The sequence below is a fragment of the Orycteropus afer genome, unplaced genomic scaffold, assembly GCF_000298275.1.
Source record: "Orycteropus afer afer isolate SDZICR_OR568_19922 unplaced genomic scaffold, OryAfe1.0 scaffold00038, whole genome shotgun sequence".
In the NCBI taxonomy this organism is placed as follows: domain Eukaryota; kingdom Metazoa; phylum Chordata; class Mammalia; order Tubulidentata; family Orycteropodidae; genus Orycteropus; species Orycteropus afer.
The window spans coordinates 2031325-2045534 of NW_006921625.1; the positions used below are offsets into that span (position 1 = coordinate 2031325).

General features: G+C 46.1%; 1 protein-coding gene across 1 annotated transcript in view; it reads left to right on the forward strand.

The window, feature by feature from the left end:
• Positions 1-14210, forward strand: part of TCERG1L (transcription elongation regulator 1 like) — a 219229-nt gene that overhangs the window by 51425 nt on the left and 153594 nt on the right. The gene's annotated exons all lie outside the window — the stretch shown is intronic.

Genomic DNA, 14210 nt, shown 5'->3' on the forward strand with positions numbered 1-14210 from the left:
GGTGCAGGTAGGAGACGGGCAGAATACTGGGTCTGGGGCTGGGTGGCAAGGCAGAGGAGGCAGACTGGAATCCACAGCAAACAGAATTTCCAGAGGAAGAAACACACATCCCCCTGGGAAGTCTGCTGTGTGTTCCAACTGATGTTATGAAAGCCTGTGACCTTCAGCTTGTCTGCAGATAAACAGCCCTGCTGTTATTCAGAAGGTAACAATTCCCGTGTTAAATGAAGGAGCCGGTTACAGTGTCCTGGCTTGGTGGATTAAGTTCCATAACCTGAGAAGCCTTCCTGCTTGTTCCTTTTAGCTACATAGAATTGGCCCCAGTTCATGGTGACCCTGTGCATGACAGAAGGAGACAGTACCCATCCAGCTACACCCCCATGATCAGTCACTGACTGGACCTGGGCGACCCACGGGGTCTTCATGTGCTCATTTTCAGCAGTAGATTACAGCGTCAGCAACACGCAGGCCTCCGCTGGCAGACGACTGCTGGCTGTGCCTGAGGTGCACTGGCTGGGAATCGAACCCCAGTCTCCCACCTGGAAGGTGAGACTTCTACCGCTGCGCCACAGGCCTCCTAGGTTAGTAGTTCTCACTGGGGGTAGTTTGGCCTCCCAGGGCACATGTGGCAATGTCTGTGGATAAGCTTGGTTGTCATTGCTGGTGTGGAGGGAAGGCACTGCTACTTGCCTCTAGTGGGTAGAGGCCAGGGATGCCGCTAAACATCCCACAATGCAAAGCACAACCACATGATAAAGACTGGTCTAGCCTAGTGTCAGCATTGCCTCATTGAGAAACCCTGGTTAGATGACTAGCACTCCACCAACTAACTGTGGAGACTGGCTGCTGAGTGAGCCAGTCATGGACTTTCAGAACCCCAGGCGGCTGCTGCCCTGGAAGAGGCGGGTTTAGGGTCAGAAGTGAGCAGTGGAGGGTAGCAGGTAAGACGTCATACAGTACTGCACCCCAACCAGTTCTAAACTTTCTCTTCAGATTGCCGTTGGCACAGATGGTCAAGTTTGTGCCTTTCATCCACTTGATAGGCCCTCACATGTGCCTAGACCGTCACCCTGGCCTCATGCTGACATTTCTTTGTTTACACGCCAATCCCTTTCTGACTTGGTTCTCCAGTGCTATGTAACAGACATACCACAAATGGACAGCTTAACACATGAATGTATTCTCTTACAGTTTAGGAGGCTAGAAGCCCAAGTTGCAAGTGTCTGCACTAGGGGCTAGGTGAAGGCCCCTCAACCTTGGCCTTCAGCTCTGCCTCCTGTTTCATGCTCATTAGAGCTGGAGGCTTTTTCTGACTCATGCAGCTGCTGGCTGCTGAGGCTGACAAAACCAAGATCAACACGTAAAATGGCACTGTTCCAAGACTAGCAGATAACATGGCAGGTCACTAGTTCAAGTCCAGGAACAATCTCAAGATCAGCAGGCAACATGGCAGGCTGCTGAGATGAGGACTACGGCAAATGCAGGATCCAGATGTGCAAAAAGCTAGAGACCTTTCCAAAGCTGCTTCTTATATACGGGAAGCAGTCCACATCCCGAAGGCAGCTACACAGCTGCTCACAGCAGATTCCGCCATTGAGGTGATTACAATCTCCTCATAGGAATAACTGTGTCCTGCTGCCCAGCCACTCAAAATCAGGCCCAGCCAAGCGGACACAGAACCTTAACTACCACAGCTTCTGTTTCGCAGGGTAACACAGATACCCCAGGTGTGACCGTAATCAACAGACGTCTGTCTTCTCACAGTTCAGGAGGCAAGAAGGCCGAAATCAGGCCCAGCGCTAGGGAAGGCTCACTCTCTGGCTTTGGGGAAAATCCTTGTCTGGGCCTCTCTCACCCCAGTGTTCTTCATGTGGCATCACTTCCCTGTCTGTCCCTCCTTGTCTCTGTGTCTGTGCTGCTCCTCATACCTCAGGAGTGCCATGGTTTGGGACACACCCTGATCTGACAGGGCCTCATGGATACAGCAAAGAAGGCTCTGTTCCCCGGTGGGATTCCATCCACAGTGCCGTGGTGAGGATTCCAACCCCTGTATTGTTGTTGTTGTTATTTGCCGTCGAGTCGGCCCTGACTCATAGCGACCCCTCCTTGGGTTTCCTAGGCAGTTATCACTATGGAAGTAGGATTGCCCAACCTTCCTTCCGAGGAGTGGCTGGTGGGTTTGAACCACCAGCCTCCTGGTTAGCACTCAAGTGCTTTAGGCACTATGCTACCAGAGCTCCCAACCCCTGTATTGGAGGGACAGAATTCATCCAAAATCTTCCTGAATAAAAGTCACCTGGTGGCAGGAAGGTGACCAGTCTGCATCAGGGACACAGATGACACCCCTGACGTTTGTTGAACTGAGGATTCTGGGTGCTGTTGCAAAGAGTCAAAGCAGAAGCTTTGTTCCAAGCAGTTGTTCTATGTGTATCTGTTGTTGTTATGTGCCACTGAGTCACTTCCGACTCATAGCAACCCTCCTTGGGTTTTCGAGGTGGTATCTCTATGGAAGTAGATTACCCAACCTTCCTTCCAAGGAGTGGCTGGTGGGTTTGAACCGCCACCCTTCTGGTTAGCAGTCAAGTGCCTCAGGCACTATGTGTATCTAGGGAGACCATTTTGACTCCGGAAAAAACAAATGGCTCTCAAAGAAAGTAAGTACGATGGGTTTATAAAGAGAAGAACCAAAACCAAAACCAAACAAGCTGCCATCAAGTCAAAGAAAGGAGACATACAGGTCAGCCACCAGCTAATTGTAAGGTGACTGACTGAACCCCTCCACCCCTTTCGGAGATAAACAATATCAGGTCACTTCTGCCCTGGGTACTATTTGGCCCTCCAGCCACGTGCAGCCATGAGCCTTTTTTTTGTCAACCTTTTTACTGTGATTTGGGTGAGTGTTTATAGGCCAGAGTGGCTTTCCATTCAACAGTTCACATGCATTTTGTCTCGGGATGTTCATTGCGATCCCCTCAATGTAGCAGCCCTCTTCCCCTTTCTCCCTGTGCCGCCAGTTTCCATTCACCCTTCTCTCCTGGCCTTTCCTGCCTTCTGGGCATTATCCCTGGGCAAATGCAGCCCCTTTGATCTCATATGATTGATTGTTCTAAGGCGTGTGTACCTCCCTGGGGTTATTGTTGACTTTGTAGGCCTGTCTTATCCTTTGGCTGAAAGTTGAGCCATCGGGGTGAGCTCAGTTCCAAGCTTGAAGGTTGTCTACGGGCCATTATCTTGAGGGTTCCACTAGTCTCTATCAGACCAGTAAGCCTGGTCTTTTTTTTTTTTTTTTTTTTCCCCACTGATTTTGGGTTTTGTTCCACAATTTTCTCCCAGTGTGCCCAGAACCTCGGACTGTGATCCTTTCAGAGTGCTCAGCAGGAGCACCATTGGATTCTTCCGATCTCGGGGTCATTGGGGAGCTCTGGTGGATAGTGCCTAAGGCATGTCATGGAGTCTGAAGTTCACGTGGTCCATTAATCCTTTGGACTACTGTTTCCTTGTGTCTGATTCTAGGCACCCTTCTTTGCTCTGGATAGAGAGAGACCAATAGTTGCACCTTAGATGGCTGCTCATGGCCTTTGAAGACCCCAGTTGCTACTCACCACAGTAAGAAGTAGACCATGATCTTTGGGGACTGTGTTATGCCAGGTGGCCTTGATGTTCCCTGGGCATGAGGCTTCTGAGATTTCCATTAGAAGGTAGTGGTCCAGTTACTCTCTTATTGTAGCCGGACAATGCAAATCCATGTGATGCAGAGCAGCTTCTGGCTGCCTTTTTGTGGCTAATATTTGGTTTTCTGGATAAGAAAAACCTGAAAGTCTAAAGTAGATGTCTGTTAGTAATTTCCATCTTCAGTAACACTGACTGCCTAGCAGTCAGTCCCCTCACTGCACAAACTGTTCTCTGTGCTGCTCAGACGAGCCGAGTACACGCTATTCTGTTCATTTACATAATTGCTAGTATTCTTTTTCTGTCCATTCGTTCCTGAGTCAGAAGGTGGTACAGGGAGAAGGGTGCAGCCAGGAGAAGGTGTGCTTGGAGATGCTGCGGCTGGGTCAGAAGGCACAGCCCTCTCCCCTGGCACAGGCAGCTGGGGGCCACTTAAATGTGGGCTTTTGAAGGCTGGAAAGAGTGATTGCAGAAAGACGAGCAGAGGTGGGACTTTCCCCTCTTCATCTTCTCCCAGCAGCTCTTGAGCAGGCACAGGTTGCCTCATTCCCAGCTGTTCCTGAAGCCTTCAACCTCCAGGTTCAAGAAGGAGAGCATTCAGAAGGTCAGAGGTGTCCCACACCACATTTAGATAATGAGGAGAACAGGGAGTTTATCAGGGGAGGATGGACAACACATAGAAGGACTGGTCTAAGAGAATAGAAATGTCATGCTGGCATCCTCTGCCCTGAACCAACCTGTCCTGCAGCTACTCAACGAGGAGTCCTGAAATCCATGTGCCAGGAGTACCGGGAGGTGGCCATGTCCCTGGGGTCAATGATGCAGCCCCCTCCAGTGCGGGGCCTGTGGGTGAAGCCAATGGGGGTGATTCTTCTTCTCAGAATTAAGCTCCTTATTTTCAAAGCTTCACTCACCATTTCTGCAGCATCCAAATGAAAAGGTGAAATGGGAGTTAGTGGTTCTGGTCCCAAGTAAATTCCTATCGAACACAAATATTAAAAAGCACCATCTGCTGTGGAAACCGTGTACCACCTGTTCTGCCTCCAGAACTGTTTAATGGTTTAAATTGAACACTTTGTCCTGCCACAGAGCAGCTGGGGAGTGACTCGGCTTTTTCTATCAGTAACTTAGCAGCCGAGCTGCATTGCCACTCCCGAAGTCTCCAAGCCGCGCTCTGCCTGGCAGCCTTCAAGTGGCTGTCACCTGACTCATTACCGAGTCCTGGGAATGTTCACATAGCCCCTAGAACAGCAGTGACCCAGCCATTTGGGGATGGAGTCTTCCCTTGTTTTTAAATCCAGGAACCATTTCCTCCTCCACGATCATCAACATTGTCACAATGCATATTAACATTTGAGATTTTCAGGCATGAAAATATGGTAGCAATATAATTGCTACAGCCAGGATGCCTGGGACTGGGCTGGCTTCCGGCCGGTTCCCTGAGAAAGACATATGATTTCTGATGTGGGGATGCCACTGCTTTTAGTAGAAACGTTGTTGGCTGAAAAAAAAAAAAAAGAAAAAAGGAAAAGAACCAAAACTCTGTATACGTTATTATCCTCACAGGCGGGCTCAGGTTAAGAAGGTGAGCTGCACATGGTCAGCCCGCATTATCACATTTAGGCGGGGTGGGGCAGGGCAGGGGCCGGGGCAGGGCAGGGGCAGGGACATGGGTGGGGCAGGGGCATGGGTGGGGCAGGGGCAGGACAGGGCAGGGGCAGGGCAGGGGCAGGGCAGGGGCAGGGTTTTCTAAAGGAGATGCGGCTGTTGGCATGCACAGGTGCTGTGGGAGTTGCTTTCACGAGGAATCGTTCTGAGCAGGAGGCACGTATGTTCTAGATGGTTCATTTTTTTTTTTAAATACATTTTATTGAAATATAATTTATGTACAATGAAATACATAAAACTAAAGTGACATGGGTCAGTACATTTGTTTTTCTTTTGCAGTGTTCCCTCTGCTTCCCTCCCCTCCTGCCCCTGGCAACCAACAAAGAAAGATTCCCTCCATATATAAACCTTTCCTTGACCCTCCGCAACAACGAAATAATATTTGTCCTCCTGTGATTGACAGTTAATAAGCAATGAAATGCTTATTTCACTCAGCATAATGTCCGCCAAGTTCATCAAGTTCATCCATATTATGTGGTGCTTTGTAGACTCTACATTATTCTTTAGGGCTGCATAGTATTCCATTATGTGTATGTACCGTAGTTTGGTCATCCACTCTTCCACTGATGGGCACATAGGTTGTTTCCGTCTAGATGCTCATCTTGAACATGATCTTTGCTTGATGCCTCAGCCCACTGAGCAGCTGCCCTGTTCCCTGCTCCTTCCCTGAGAAGCTCTTGGCCCTTTATCCCCATTAGCCTCTGCACAGTGGGCTCCAATCACTCTTTCTGTGCAGAGGAAAATAGGAAATGCATCACATTTCCATACAAGACCATGTGACTGTTATGTCAGATATAAAGAATGCTAATACAAAAGGCACCCAGAGACCTTCCTCTGAACCTAATAGCCGCTTCCAGTCTAAGGTCCCTGTGCATTGGTTTGCTCTTGGCTACTAACCTTAAAGGTTGGAGGGGCCCCAGTGCTGCCCTTGGCTGGTTCTTCCCCCATCATTTGAGAAGCGATCCTTTCCTCCCATTCTAACTCACCTGCCTTGTCACATGGCCATTTGCTTCTAAGAGCTGTAAATTGTAAAGGTCTGGGATATCCTTTGTTTTCATCTATTTCTGACTTATTTCCTCTGCACTCACTGGGATGTTAATGCCATGAGGGCAGGGGTCTTCTATGTTTTAGGCACCATTCACTGAATCTCTAGAGCCATGAGCAAGCTTGGGTGAAAGGCTTCTTTTTAACTGTTTGCTGAATGGATGATGACCAGTTAGAGAGTACTGGGCTGTGCTTAGTCCTTGGACTCCTGGGGAATTCTCATCAGTGATATTGGGGGGCTGGCTGGCTGAATCAGAACCTCTTTTTTCTGTGTTCTCCACAAGATAGTGAAGAGATGACAGACCTGCCCTGAATATGTCCATCCTACACCTCTCCCCGGGAGCTCTGGTAGCATAGTGGCTAAGACACTAACCTGCTAACCAGACGGCTGGCGGTTCAAACCCACCAGCCACTCCTCGGAAGGAAGGTTGGGCAATCCTACTTCTGTAGTGATACTTCCTCGGAAACCCAAGGAGGGGTCACTATGAGTCGGGGCCGACTCGATGGCACACAACAACAACAACAACACCTCTCCCCAGTCCTAAGGGAACAACCAAGGTCACTGAACTGAGAAGTTGTTTATAAATGAAAGGTTCTCAGCCTCAGCAGGAGACTGCCAAGGAACCTGGATCCATACCCTGCTCACCCCTCAGCAGTGATTGGGACCCCTGAGCAGAAAGACCAAGACAGGGAATGAGGCTATTTGCAAATCACTGCAAAGAAATGGTCACCTCCCAATTTTCTTTATTGTAAAATCCAAATTTCCTGGAATCCAAATCCTTCAAGCCAAAGGGCTCCTACCCATCAATCTCATTATTTAAAGCTGAGAAACAGAGCACAGGGCAGGTAAAAGACCGAGTTACCTGAATCCTATAGCTAGGGAGGGGCTAAATGAGTCCCAGAACTCAGCTCTCCTTTCTCAAAGCCCTTGTGTTTTCCTTCACATGCACCACCATCAATCCCTGTCAACCATAAGTCACACTCAGTGATAGAGCCATGGTACTAAAACCAATGACCCAATGACTAAGACATGGCCAGGCTTCCAGTACTGAAGGACATTGAATAAATTTAGCTCTGCCAGCCAGGTGGGGCCGTGAGAAAGTGGATGCCTGCTGCCTTGAGGACTTCAATGAAGAGTCTGTGAGCAGGCCTGGCAAAAATGAGCCATGGGGCCACTCTCATGCATGCCATTGTGTATGGCATCACGCTGTGTGAGCACCTCCAGCAGGGACCACTTTTGGACCATATGTTGGAAGGACTATGAGAAAAGTATCATGTATAATGTCCCCCAAAATTATGTGTCAACTTGCCTGGGCCATGATTCTCAGTATTTTGTGGTTGTCCTCCATGTTGTGATCTGATGTAATTGTCCTGTTGTTGTTCTTAGATGATGTCGAATTGTCTCCTACTCATAGCAACCCTGTACACAGCAGAACAAAACACTGCCCAGTCCTGTGCCAGCCTCACAATTCTTGCTATACCTGAGCCCATTGTTGCAGCCACTGTGTCTATCTATCTTGTTGAGGGCCTTTCCCTTCTTCATTGACCCTCCACTTTACCAAGCATGATATCCTTCTCCAGGGAATGGTTCCTTCTGACAGCAGGACCAAAGTAGGTGAGACAAAGTCTGGTCATTCTCACATCCAAGGAGCATTCTGGCTGCAGGAGAATTCTGGCTCCAGGACCAATTTTTCAGTCCTTTTAGCAGCCCACAGTATTCTTAGCATTCTTCTCTAACACCACAACTCAAAAACATCAACTCTTGTTGGTCTTCCTTATTCATCGTCCAGCTCTCACATGTATAAGTTGTTGTTATTTGCCCTTGAGTAGGACCCAACTCATAGCGACCCCTCTTTGGGTTTCTGAGGCAGTATCACTACGGAAGTAGATTGCCCAAACTTCCTTCTGAGGAGTGGCTGGTGGGTTTGAACTGCTATCTTTCTGGTTAGCAGTCAAGGCAATTGAAAATACCATGGCTTGGGATAGGTGTATTTTAGTCTTCAAGGAGACATCTTTGCTCTTCATCACTTGAAAGAGATCTTTTGTAGTAGATTTGCCCAATGCAATACATTGTCTGATGTCTTGACTGCTGCTTCCATTAGTGTTGATTGTAGAACAAAGTAATACAAAATCCTTGACAACTTCAATCTTTTCTCCATCTACCATGAAGCTATTTATTGGACCATTTGTGAGGATTTTTGTTTTCTTTATATTGAGGTGTAATCCATACTACTGACTGTAGTCTTTAATCTTCATCAGTAAATGCTTTAAGTTATCCTGACTTTCAGCAATCAAAGTTGTGCCAATCGTTGTTAATGAGTCTTCCTCCAATCCTGATGCTATGTTCTTCATATAATCCAGCTTCTCAGATTATTTGCTCAGCATACAAATTGAATAAATATGTTGAAAAAGATGCAACCTTCACACATTCCCTTCTTGATTTTGAACCATGCAGTATCCCTTTGTTCTGTTCAAATGACAGCCTCCTTATCTATGTACAGGTTGCTCATGAGTAGAATCAAGTGTTCTGGAATTCCCATTTTTCTCAATGTTATCCAAAATTTATTATTATACACATAACTAAATACTTTTGCATAGGCAATAAAACAAAAATAAACATCATTCGGGTATTCTTTGCTTTAAGCCAAGATCCATCTGACATCAGCAATGATATCCCTCATTCCATGTTCTCTTCTGAATCCAGCTTGCATTTCTGAAAGCTCTCTGTCAATATACTGTCAATATAATTGTCCTGTGTGTTGTAAATCCTAATCTCTGTCCATTGTTAATGAGGCAGGAGTATTGTTGTTTGGGGCCATCAAGTGGGTCCCAACTCAGTTACCCCATGTGCAACTGAATTAAACACTGCCTAATTCATTGCATATGATCTAGAACCAATGATACTGAAGGAGGAAGTAAAAGCTGCAATGAAAGAATTGGTGAAGAACAAGGTTCCTGGAATTGATGGAATACCTATTGAGATATTTCAACAAACAGATACCCCATTGGAGGCACTCACTCGGTTATGCCAAGAGATTTGGAAGACAGTTACCTGGCCAACTGACTGGAAGAGATCCATATTTGTACCCATTCCAAAGAAAGGTGATCCCACAGATTGTGGAAATTATAGAACAATATCATTAATATTGCACACAAGTAAGATCTTACTGAAGATAATTCAAAAATGTTTGCAGCAGTATATTGACAGAGAACTTCCAGAGGTTCAAGCTGGATTCAGAAGAGGATGTGGAACAAGGGATATCATAGCTGTTGTCAGATGGATCTTGGCTCAAGGCAAAGAATACCAGAAAGATGTTTACTTGTGTTTTAATGACTATGCAAAGGCATTTGATTGTGTGGATCATGACAAATTATGGATAACATTGAGAAGAATGGGAATTCCCAAACACTTGATTGTACTCATGAGGAACCTGTACCTTGACCAAGAGGCTGTTGTTTGAGTGGAACAAGGGGACACTACATGGTTTAAAATCAGGAAGGAAGTGTGTCAGGGTTGTATCCTTTCCCCATACTTATTCAATCTGTATGCTGAGCAAATAATCCAAGAAGCTGGACTATATGAAGAGAAATGTGGCATCAGGATTAGAGGAAGAATCATTAACAACCTGAGATATGCAGATGATACAACTTTGCTTGCTGAAAGTGAGGATGACTTGAGGCACTTACTGATGAAGGTTGAAGAATACAGTATGTAGTATGGATTATGTCTCAATATAAAGAAAACAAAAATCCTCACAACTGGACCAATGAGCAGCATCACAATAAGTGGAGAGAAGACTGAGGTTGTCAAAGAATTCACGTTGCTTGGTTCTACAATCGATGCCAACAGAAGCAGCAGTCAGGACATTAGATGACGTGTAACATTGGGAAAATCAACCATGAAGGAACTGCTGAGGAGCAAGGATGTCTCCTTGGGGACTAAGGTGTGCCTGACACAAGCCATGATATTTCCAATCACCTCGTATGCATGTGAGAGCTGGACAATGAATAAGGAAGACTGAAGAAGAGTTGATGCTTTTGCATTGTAGTGCTGGCAAAGAATGCTGAAAGTACCATGGACTGCTAAAAGAACTAACAGATCTGTCCTTGAGGAAGTGCACCCGAAATGCTCCTTGGAAGCGAGAATGGCCAGACTTCATCTCACCTATTGTGGTCATATTGTCAGAAGGGACCATTCCCTGGAGAGGGATGTCATGCTTGGTAGGGTGGAGGGTCAACGAAAGAGGGGGAGGCCTTCAAAGACATGGATTGACACGGTAGCTATGATGATGGGCTCATGTATAGCAGGGATCATGGAGCTGGCGCGGGATTGAGCAATATTTAGTTCTGCTATGCATGGGGTCACTATGAGTCGGAAACAACTTGACAGCACCTAACAACAACAATAATTCATTGCCATCCTTACATCATTGCTATGTTTGACCTCATTGTTTCAGCCACTGTGTCAATCCATCTTATTGGGGATCTTCCTTTTTTTTTTTTTGATGACCCTCTACTTTACCACGTATTATGTCCTTCTCCATGACAACACATCCGAAGTACATGAAAGAAAGTCTTACCATCCTCCCCTCTAAGGAGCACTCTGGCTGTACTTCTTCCAAAACAAATTTCTTCATTCTTTTGGCAGTCTGTGGTATGTTTGATATTCTTCACCAACACTAAAATTCATATCTACCAATTAGTTAGTCTTCCTCACTCGCTGTCCAGCTTTCACATACATATTGGGTGATTGAAATAGCCCATGTCTTGGTTTAGGCACACCTTAGTCCTCAAAGTGACATCTTTGCTTTTTAACACTCTAAAGAAGTCTTTTGCAACAGATTTGCCCACTATAATTCATCATTTGATTTCTTGACTGCTGCTTCCATGGCGTTTATTATGGATCCAAGTCATGGGAAAGCCTTGACAACTTCAATCCTTTCTCCGTTTATCATGATGTTCTATCTGCTATGTTAACGAGGCAGGATCAGAGTGAGGTGCAACACACTTACTCAAGTCACAGCTCTGATCAGATGGAATGGGAGTTTCCAGGGGGTGTGGCCTGCATCACCTTTTATCTTTGAAGAAATAAAAGGACAGGGAAGGAAGCAGAGAAAGAGGGAGTTGACTTCCACCAAGAGCCAGCAGTGGGAGTGTTTTTTGGACCCAGAGTCTCTGAGATGAGAACCTCCTAAACTCAGGGGAAGATTGATGCCAAGACACATAGAAATCTCCAAGGGACACCAGACCCTAGAAGTTCAAAGGAGACAAGGACCTTCCCTCCAAGCAAACAGAGTGAGAAAGCCTCCTCTGAGGTCTAACACCCTGAATTTGGACTTGCAGCCTCCCGAACTGTGAGATAATAAATGTCTGTTTGCTAAAGCCATCCACTTGTGGCATTTCTGCCCCAGCAGCTCTAGATGACTATGACAGCTGGCCTGCAGATGGAGGAATAGGGAAAGAGCCACCTGTTGCTGCTCTAATGACAGACACTGTCCAGGGTGCCCCTGTGATGTCTTGGTGGACCCACTATGACAAGAGTAGACATTTAAGTGCATCTGCAGAAACAACACTAGCGAAAGTGGCCAGTAACAATTAGAGGCAGGAATGAAGTGAGAGTTAGGACATGGGGAGCCTGGGTGTGCACTTGCTGGGGACACATGACTCAGTGGCTCCCACTGAACAGACTGGGTTAAATGGCTTTGATTTCTAAGTCTCAAGCAGGATCCTTTGGGTATAGAAATAAGGTCAATGCCAATATGGAAGAAACTGTGCATGCTTAAGGAGCTCTAATGTCATTAAAATATAGGGCTGTTAGCCAAAATGTTGGCAGGTTGAACCCACCAGCTGCTCCATAGGAGAAAGATGAGGCAGTCTGCTCCCATAAAGATTGACAGCCTTGGAAACCCTCTAGAGGAAGTTCTACTCTGTCCTCTAGGGGCTTTATGAGTTGGAATGCACTTGACAGCAGTGGGTTTGGTGGAGCTTTGCTTTTGTAAAGATTAATAATAATAATAATAATAAACCCACTGTCATTGAGTCAATTCCACATCAAAGCAACCCCCATTGGGTTTCCAAGGTGATAAGTCTTTATAGAAGTAGATTGCCCCATCTTCCTTCTGCAGAGCGGCTGGTTTGGAAACCCTATGGAGGACTTCTACTCTGTCCTCTAGGGGTGCTGTGAGTGAAATCCACTAGACGGTAATGGTTTTTATTTGAGCTTTGCTTCCGTAGAGATTACAGCCTTTGAAACCCTATGAAGCAGTTCTACTCTGCTCTCTAGGGGTGCTGTGAGTCAGAATCCACTCGATGGCAGTGGGTTTGGGTTGGGATTTGCTTCTGTAAAGATTACAGCTGTGGAAACCCTCTGGGGCAGTTCTACTCTGTCCTCTAGAAGTGCTATGGGTTGGAGTTGACTGGTCAGCTGTGGATAGTGATGCATATTTAGTAGTGTACATGGCAACCCTATGTACAAGAGAACAAATTATTGCCTGGTCCTGCACCATATTCATGAGATGGTTGAGTTCATTGCTGCAGATATGTGTCAATCCATCTCGTTGATGGTTTCCCTAACCATCTCCTTTACCAAACATGATACCCTTTTCTAGTCATTGGTCTTTCCTGGTGATGTGTCCAAAGTTTGGCCAGGAGCATTCTGGTTGCATTTCTTCCAAGACTGATGTGTTCGTTCTTCTGGCAATCCCTGATGCAGTCACCATTCTTCACCACAATTGAAATGGATCAATTCTGTCTTCCTTGTTTTGCAACTTTTGCACATGAGGTGGTTGAAAAGGTCAGTGCTTCGGTCAGGTGCACCTTAATCATCAAAATGATATTTTTTTGCCCAATGCAGCATGTTGTGTGATTCCTTGACAGTTGCTTCCATGTATGATGATTATCGATCCATCATCAACATTGACATTAAAATCATTGGTGGTTTCAATTTCTTCTGTATCATGAGAGTGTTTATTGGTCCAGTTATGACAATTTTCATTTTCTTCTTGTTCAGGTGTCAATTCATACTAAGGTCTATATTCTTGGAGCACAACAGGAGTGGTAGACTTGTTTTATTCAGTGGCGTCCTGATGACATGTACAAAATAAGGAGGGAGCTGACATTTTGCTCTTGGTGCTAAATCTTCCAGAGGTCTCATCAGAGCTGCTTTGGGAAGGCATTTCGATGCTTCAAAGGAGCTTTGGTGGTCTCTGGACTGTATTTCACCTGGAAAAGGCATGTGTGTATATGACCACCTCTCTGTGCTCTGGCTGGTCCACTTGCATGATGGAGGTGTGTTCTCATATGCATAGGAAGGAAATTAATCTTAGGGAATTTAGAAAGTGCCAGAAGAATAGCATTAAGTAAGAAGTAGAGAACAATTTCTCACTTATATCCTCCATTGTAAGTTAAATTTCCTACAGTGTAGAATCTGTGTCTCTCTTAATTACACCCTAATAGCGATTTCTGACAGCATTAACCATCAGAAACAAAGCTAGAAACTGAGACATGAAGAACGAAACAAGGTGACGATAGCTATTGCAAGTTCTGTGCACTCTCCTGGCCCAGGGGAGCAGTGGGTAGATACGGGACACAATCTGCGGAGAGAAGAACTTTGATGGAGATCCTGGGGCTGGCTTAAGGGCCTGTGACTGTGGGAATTGGTAGCACCGGGAGCAGCTAAGGGTGAAGGATGCAAGGTTGTCCTGCGGTAGATAAGCACATATCAGGCACCATTAGAGAAAGAAGGGGTGAGGCACAGGGGGAGTGGGGCAGAAGAATCAGGGCTCGTAGGCAGCATGGGCAGGAAGAATGCTGTGCTTGAGTTAGGAGCC